This window comes from Octodon degus, unplaced genomic scaffold (assembly GCF_000260255.1).
Source record: "Octodon degus isolate 3935 unplaced genomic scaffold, OctDeg1.0 scaffold00003, whole genome shotgun sequence".
NCBI classification, from domain to species: domain Eukaryota; kingdom Metazoa; phylum Chordata; class Mammalia; order Rodentia; family Octodontidae; genus Octodon; species Octodon degus.
The window spans coordinates 15,651,009-15,659,759 of NW_004524579.1; the positions used below are offsets into that span (position 1 = coordinate 15,651,009).

At 38.6% G+C, this 8,751-nt stretch overlaps 1 pseudogene; it reads left to right on the top strand.

Moving 5' to 3' along the window:
- The window catches only part of LOC101586822, a 138,947-nt pseudogene extending 130,399 nt beyond the window's left edge, over window positions 1-8,548 (top strand).
- The last annotated feature ends 203 nt before the right edge of the window (window positions 8,549-8,751 follow it).

The following is an 8,751-nucleotide window of genomic DNA, read 5'->3' on the forward strand; positions in this document are numbered from 1 at the left end:
CTCAGTAAATGTACAAGGAAATAACAATAATTTCCCTAGAAGGGATGGGTCAGGGGCTCATCCTGGCTTCCCACCAGGACAATGGATGCCTATTTAGACTATTAATCATTACTGTTTAACTTACGGGGAGTATGTAGTTCTAGTCATTCCATCTTTAGTCTTGAGGCCTGACCTTCAATGAATTGCATCCACAGATAATTGCAATGTATTTTCATCATCTGCCCTGGCTCCCCTGAGGGCCTAACTCTGTCTAACAGCATATAGTATTTCTAAATAACTTATATGTTTGTAATATTATGAATTCTATACCACAGCCATTAACTAAAGTGTCAGTGATCATTGGAAAGACAAGTGTCATGTTTTGGGGTTTCACAAAAGGAACAATAAAATAATGGACAAATTTTGAAACATTATTTTACAATAAATCATCCAAAGAATCATGTACAAGGAGTGCAAGATATATATATATATATACTAACATATTAAAGACCAAAGAATCCAGCTGAGTACCTGGATCCTAACATCCTGCGCAAGTCCAGATAAAAACCTAGAGCTCATAAGAATGCTTCCCACAAAACCTATTAGAGGTCTAGAGACCATGACAATGTCACATGCAGGCTTGTTTCACCAATCTGTACTTTGAAGGCCCAAAGGTCAGTGGTTGAAGCTAGAATGTCTATGTCAGTGGGATGAAGTATCTGTACCAGTGGGCTGAGGGAGCCAGGAAGCAATGCTCAACAGGAAGTAAAATAATGTCCTGAGTTACTGATGAAGAGAGTTGTGTTCCTATGAGAAAAACCAACATGTCAGGCTTCCCCAGGAGACTGAGATGTGCACCATCTTCCCCTCAGGATCCAGGAAGTGATGTTGAACGTGAGGAACAGAGCTCCTCCAAGTGAACAATAACCATCCTTAGCAACAATGAGGTCCCAATCTCCTCCTCAAATAAGAACAACAAAGTTCCCCAGGAAACCAGCATACCAAGATCTAGAAAAATAGCCCAAGAGAAGCAGCAGCTTCCAACTTCTCCAACAGCTTCTCTAAACATTATTCCTAACAGCTAGTCAACAGCTTCTCCAGTTATGCCTCTTGTCTCACTGACAACAATCCTCAGGTGGGCCTCCTACACTCAGCACCATGCTCGTTCAGTTCATCTGGGTGTAACAAGTTGACCACCAGTTAGCAATCCACTAAAACTAGTTTTGTGAGTGTTTCTGGAAAGAAAACAAGCATGTTTAGAGAAAACAAAATTTTCCCAAAAGGTAGACATGATTGATTATCTTAGTGATTAGATTTCAGGTGAGGATATAAACTGGTATTGAAAAGATTTTGGGGCAGGGAGTCGGAATCAGAAAGAAAATTAATGAGGATATTAACATAATGCCATCTACACAGATATTTAATCTTATTTTACTTCCATGTCTGCATACCTGACTAACAAACCTATGGAATGAGGAAAGCCCTGTGAGATGAATTCTATTCCCATAGAATGAGAAATGGTATGAAAATTTGCTGCCATTTCATACTTTCCTGGTAAATGATCTTATTCCCTTGCCAGCTTTTTGAAGGAGATAGACCATTATAGGAGGGGAAAAAGCAGGCTGACAGTCCTAAAAATGTGCCCTAGGTTTTTCAGCTGGAAGAGAAACAGATCAGAGTGGTGATTCAAGAAAATCCTGTCCCATATGGATTCTGAAAAATATGCAAGCTCTAAAACATTAAGCTACCTTTGTCAGCAATCTCAGATCCTATTATTTTTTTCCCTATCCCGCTAAGTTCTTTTATTAGCCACAATGATAATGATGCTAATAATAATCTACTTATTTCAGCCTCTGGAATGACTCTTAATAATTTATGACCTCTACTTCTGTCTAAAATTCAGCACAATTCAGCCTTAAAAAAGGAAAAAAATGAAGTTACACGCAGAAAATGAATTATGCACCAAATTGTAAATATTCCATTTCTTTTGCTGATCTGAAACTCCCCAAAGAAATATGAACACTTGATTTAAAATTCAGCTGCAGTGACATTTCCTAGCTGGAAAGAATGCTTGCACAAATTCACAAGTATTTGCAAGACAATAACTTTTTTGGTGACTACTAGTCCATTTTAATGTGTTTTTAAAAACTATCCAATGTTGAAATTCTCCAAAATAAATAAATTATTTCTTAGTAGATTCTTACTCTGTGACTAGACTTTGCCAACATTTCAGCAAGAAAGACTTTGCGTGGCTAACCTCATGGCAGTAAAGAAGCATGTGACTTCAACATCCTGCTTGGAAAATGTCAAAAGTCATGCAAACACCTACTGTTGCACTGAATATTTAACTGTTACACATCTTGGCCAGCTGATATGGCATAACTGAGAGGTGTGAACTACAGCCTTTAAAAGAAAAAGGGAAAGCCCACCCACAGAGCTTTTACTCTTTCCTCTGCTATGGCTTTCCTCTACTAGCCCTTCCAAATAGGTAGAATCAAATAAATTAATCTTAGAAATTATTTTAATCTGAGAGATAATTTTACTAATGATTCTCACTTCTTTTGGCTGTTTTTTCATTAAAGTATTTTTCTATTGTGAGAACAGTAGTTTCCATTTTGTCCCTCTATGTTAAATGATCCATGTTTAAACTAATGTAGCATCTATGAAAATATTTTGGACACGTGAGGCAAAAGCATCAATGTAGTTGAGCCAACATACTTTATTTGATGATTTCATGTGGGCAGCATTGGTCAGATGTATGAATGAGATAGAGATACCGAGATGAGGATTCTTTAGAGACACAAGTCAAAAAACTTCCCAGAGTGCATGATCAGAAGTTAAAAGATAGCCCACCAGGCTACAGGTCACATTAGGATCAAAAAACAATGGTTTATGGAGTGAATGCTCTGGCCTTCATCTTCCTTACACTCTTTTATCATTTCATTTGGTTTCAGAGTCAGGCATTTAACACAACATCATCATCTACCCCTGCTCTTTCCATGTTATCTACATCAGTCTCTGCCCAGACCCCTCCCTCCCTTCCTTCTTTCCTTCCTTTCCTTCCTTTTCTTTCTTTCTTTCTTTCTTTCTTTCTTTCTTTCTTTCTTTCTTTCTTTCTTTCATTCTTTCTTTCTCCTCTTTCTTTCTCTCTTTGTCTCTTCTTTCTTGCTCTCTCTCTCTCTCTCTCTCTCTCTCTCTCTCTCTCTCTCTCACTTTCTTCCATCCTGGTTTTTCCAAGGAAGTTGTCCATTGGGATTTGCTCATTGTGAGGGGTCTCAGTTAATGGACCCTTGGTCCTATCGGAATATGGACCAGACATTAACTTTAGTAATCTTTTATCCTTCTGTGCTATATTATGGTTGAAAATGTGACAATTTCACAAAACACAAAACACAGAAATATACACTGAATGTCTTAAGATTATATGAAATAGTTTGACATTTTTGCATATTATCAATAGAAGATGACTGTCTGTCTGTCTGTCTGTCTGTCTGTCTGTCTGTCTCTATCTATCTATCTATCTATCTATATAAATTCAACATATATTTAGTGACTATAAGTTTATTTTTCATGTATTTCAATCACACAATCCTGTGAAGTTGATATTCGGGAAACAAATACACTCTTCAACTTGAGCGATATCAAATACACGGAGTTCGTGTTCCCCATAATTAAATAGTGAATTCTAAGGAACAACTGAGACTAATAGTAGGAAAACTTTATTGAGAAAGAAGGGTTCCTGAAAGATAGGAGGATAACCAAAGTTGGTTACCAACAAGCCCGCTTCTCAGAGGAAGTTTTATAGATTATTCAAAATCATGAGGTAGGTACAATGTGAGTCATATCTATGATTAACCAACAAGATTACTAGTACAGCTGCTTATTGGTCCAGTGAAGAAGCAGGTGACATAGCAAGTGTACATTGGAAAGAACAAAGACCTTCTTTAGGAAATGATAGATTAGAGGGCTCTTGGTCACCCACCATGGTGACTGGCATATAGCCACATCATTGCTGATCCCTTGAGGAGACATAATCCTAGTCATGACACCTTAATCTTGAGGCCTGGCTCTCAATGCACACTTCTGCAGCTATAATTATAATAAGTTCTCATCTTCTGCATTGACTTCTTTGAGCATTTGACCTATCTGACTGCCTATAGTATTGCTAGTTAACTTTGCTGCCTATAACATGCACCCCTCTGTAAAGGTAGCACTTTCATGAATCAGCAAGGGATTATGACCACTCTGGCTACTTTTGGCTAAACAGAGTTGTACTCGTATCAGCAGGCAGAGATACTCTCAGGAGAATCTATCTAAAGAATCTTGATAAATGGCAGGCATTCTTGTTTTGAGCAGGCACAAAGCTTTAAGTCTGGAGGACACAAGACCCAATGTGAACTATGCATGGGCTAAATAATAAGATGATCATTATTGTTCTGAAAGCAACAAAAAATATTCCCACCAAAAAGAACAAGTAATGGCCACTCAAAAAATGGTGAGAAGATCCAGGGAATTTCAGAATCTGACATGGAATTAACCTGGTATTTAATATCTTGAACAGACATGTAGATATTAGCAGAAGGATCAGGAAGGTACACAACATTCAATTTTAACAATAGCACTGGTACCCCCTCATGCTGCTATTAGTACGTCTAATGCCATCAAATTTTTGAAGAGCACTTGCCTAATTAATTTTACTTTCCTTATTTAAGAGAAAGAAACCAATGGAAATGACATTTAAGGATCATTTCTAGACTATTGGTGTCATAAATGGGGTAAGGTTTCAGGTTTGTCGATATTTTTGATACTTCTTTCTTGTAACAGTGGAATTCCCAGCATGCATTTCTGTATCCATCCATGGGGTAGACAGGGTCACAAATTGGTTCCACTGAACTAATGAGTACCATTGGGAGATTTCCATTTGATTCCAGGTCAATTAAACCAGTTTACTGCCACCCAGTCTTTAGCCTACAAAGTTATGGTGTGTATACACTAAGGGGTGTCCATCCCCAGTATTTATTAGATATAAGCCACTGAGAACAAGTGGGATTTCTTTGTTTCCAACATAAGGGGGCCTTTCTACTAAGTCATCCTATAGCTTATGTTGACCACTTATGATCACCATCCATATAAATATTGACTTCATGTCTTTCACTGAGTTTTAAAGCCCCTTTCAGTGCTATGAGTTATGCTAGCTGGGCATTATTTCCAGGGGAAATTGAAGAACTTTCAAGTGTCTGATATAGAATCACTATCGTATACCTTCTCTTTCTTGTTCCATTTCCCATGAAGGAGCTCCCATCACAGTAGAAGGGTCAAATCAGGGTCAATAACAGCTGTGTCTGACAAGATTTCTCTGGCCTAATATATATGAAGACCTATCTGGTCATAGTCATGACTTTAAGCCTCAGTTTCCTCCATTTTAGTAGAAAGGTGACAGGGTTGAAGAAAGAACATATTGGGCTGGGGAGATAGCTCAGTGGAATAAGTGCTTACCTGGCAAGTGCAAGATCCTAAGTTTGATCCCTGGTACCACCAAATTAATAAATCAATTAATTAATTGTTATATCTTTATCTAAATGGCTATTCTTTTTAGAAGTAGAACCTGGTATTTAATGAGTCATTTGTCTGATATCCAAGGCTTCTTTTGGAAGAAAGAAGTTCAGTCACGTTGTGAGGCATATATAATGAGATCTTTACTTAAAGTCAGTTTGGATACCTCTATACTAGGACACCGTTGGTGGCCACATCTCTAAGGTACTCAGACATTCCTACAGTTACAATATCTAATTCATGACTCTGATACCCTACATAGTATTGAGTGGGCACTTGATCCTGCATAAGTACTCCCAAAGCCATGCCCCACCTTTCATGAACATATGGATTGAGAATGTGTCCCGTAGGTAGACTCAGTTCTTGGCCATGTAGAAACGCATGTTTAGTTTCTGGAGTGCAATTTGTCAATCATGTTCTCACATTAAAATATGAGCATCTGCCTTATGGGCTTCCTTTATAAGCTGATACAGGGTCATGTGATCTCACAATATCCTGTTATCCAAAAGGAAAAAGGCTGTAATTCCTAGGAATTTACTTAGCTGTTTTAGGATCTTAGGCTTCAGAAAGGAAAGTATTAGTTTAATTTTCCCTTTTCCCAGACTATCAGGTTCCCTTAGATATGATAAGGCCCAAATATTTTATCTCAAGTCTATGAAGTTTTTGCCTTAGACCTAGAGACCTTATAACTTTTTTTGCTGGAAAATTCTACAGAGCATGGGTGCATTGGCTGGAGAGCTCTGCACTTTTATGAATTAGGAAAATTCAAAACATCCCATTCTGTGAGAAAGCACTTGGCCAAAAAGATGAGGACTGTCTGAAACCTTGAGGAAGCCCAGCCCAAGTCAGTTGCGAGCCCTGGTAATGAGGATTTTTAAAGGCAAAAAGAAACTTAAAATCCATATGTAAAGGAAACAAAACAACACATCTTTGAAATCCAATACTGAAAACTGATGAGCTTATTCCAGGATATGTAAAAGGAGAGGACAAAGGTTAGGTACCACTGCGTGGGTTGGCAATGCTGGGTCATTTATCATTAGAAGATCCTGCACCAATCTCCACTCTTCAACAGGTTTTTGAACTCCCAAGATTGGAGTACAGCAGGGGATGTACAGGGCGTAAGTAAAGCTTATGCCCTTAAATTGTCAATTATTGGCAATAGTCTTTTTTCTAAGTTGAGTCCTTAGAGAGTGTTGCCTCTGGTGAGGAAAAAGGTGCAAGAATTGAGATGATTTTGCATCAGGATAGCTCTCATTGCTCTTCCTGTTCTACCTTTAATTGCCCAAATTTCAGGATTGATTTCTGACCTCACAAGAGGGAGACTGTATACCTGACCTGGGTGCACGTATATTGTAGTATTCAAGCAAGAAGGGCAACTGGATATTCAGAATAACAGAAAAGGAATAGAAGAAAAAGCCATCCCAGTCAGAACTTAAGGAGTCTGAGAAATAGTGAATTGTCTTCTCTCCAGTGCCATCTTTCAGTAAAATATGATGACTGGAAGGAAGGCTAGGGATCAAAGAAAGGAAGGACCGAGTGGCATGGATCAATGTCCAGGAATAGGCTAGTTCCTTTTCTTTCTTTAGTTCTGACTACCTGGAGCTCCTCTGAGGGGATGAGAGTCCAGCCAGAAGGAGAAGACAGAGAATGCCCTGGGGCCCTTTAGTCTTGCTGAACCAAATGGAAAGATGGGCTTAATGCTCAGGACCTCTCTCTTGGTGGGACACTCTAACTTCCAATGATAACCTTTGCAATCAGAGGATGGCTCAAGAAGTTTCATGTGATAGTATTTATCACTGTCCTTCCTAAATTTGCCTTGTTTTCCAGAACATTAACATGTAAGTTTAGTCATCAAATTCTTCTTGGACCTCTGAGAATAGACATAGAATGTATTATCTCTTTTAAAGGAATAAGCAAATCAGGCACCTTTGTTTTGTACATAGCCTCCTCTTGGTCTTGACTATAAATTACTGAGGAGGCAATATTCTAACCTTTCAAGTGAGCTGTCTGGAACAGAAGCCAAGCTTTGTAGCTTTTTCCTAAGATCTGAAATGACTGCGAGATAGACTCCTTTTAGGAGTAATCTGTTCTTCGACTGAGAAAAGAGGCAGGTGTGTCTGCGTCACTAGTGCCTCTAGTAAATGGTCTAAAAAGCACAGGGACTTCCATCTTTCTTCTGAATAATAGTTGACAACTTAAAATGATTGAATAGTTTACTTCTTATCCAATTTAGGTCTTCAAGAATGTGTCTGGCCTCTTTTCCAGCTGGAAACATGGAGGGTGTAGAGGAGGAAAAAAAAAAAAGTTCCTGTTGTGCCAGAAACCCTTAAGAAAAATCAAAGACGTTTCACAAAATTGAAGGTAAAGTACCTGAGAAACAAGTTTGCCCAGAAGACGCTTTGCAAGGTGAGGAGGAAGCTTATCTATGAAAAAGCCAGACACTATCATAGGGAGTAGAGACAGATGTACAGAACTGAGATCTGAATGGCCAGGATGGTGAGAAAAGCTAGCAACTTCTATGTCCCATCAGAGTCCAAACTGGCATTTGTCATCCAGATCAGAGGTACTGATGTTAGCCCAAAGGTCCGCAAGGTGTTGCAGCTTCTTCACCTTAGTCAGATCTTCAATGGTACTTTCGTTAAGTTCAAGAAGGCTTCAATTAACAAACTGAGAATTGTGAAGCCATACATTGCATGGGAGTACCCAAACCAGAAGTCAGTGAATGAACTAAAATGCAAGTGTGGCTATGGAAAAATCAATAAGAAGTGAATTTCCTTGACAGATGACTCACTCATTGCACCATCTCTTGGCAAATATGGAATTATCTGCATGGAGGATCTGCTTTATGAGAACTATACTGTTGGAAAATGCCTCAAAGAGGCAAATAACATCCTGTGGTCATTCAAGTTAACATCTCCATGAGGTGGAATGAAGAAAAAGACAACCCATTGTGGAAGGTGGAGGTGCTAGAAATAAGGAAGACCACATCAACAGGCTTATTAGAAAGATGAACTAAGGTATCTACCATGATGTTTATAGGATTTGGTCAGTTATTAAAGTATGTGTTTCCAAGTTGAAAAAAAAAAAAAAAGAATATGTGTCTGAAGTTGTCTTCTACTCCAATTTCCTATTTATAGGCCAATAGGGAGCTTGCATAGGAACAATTTGGGCCTAAGTAGAAGCCAGCTGTTGCCCTGGATAACTGTCTTGTGATCTTCT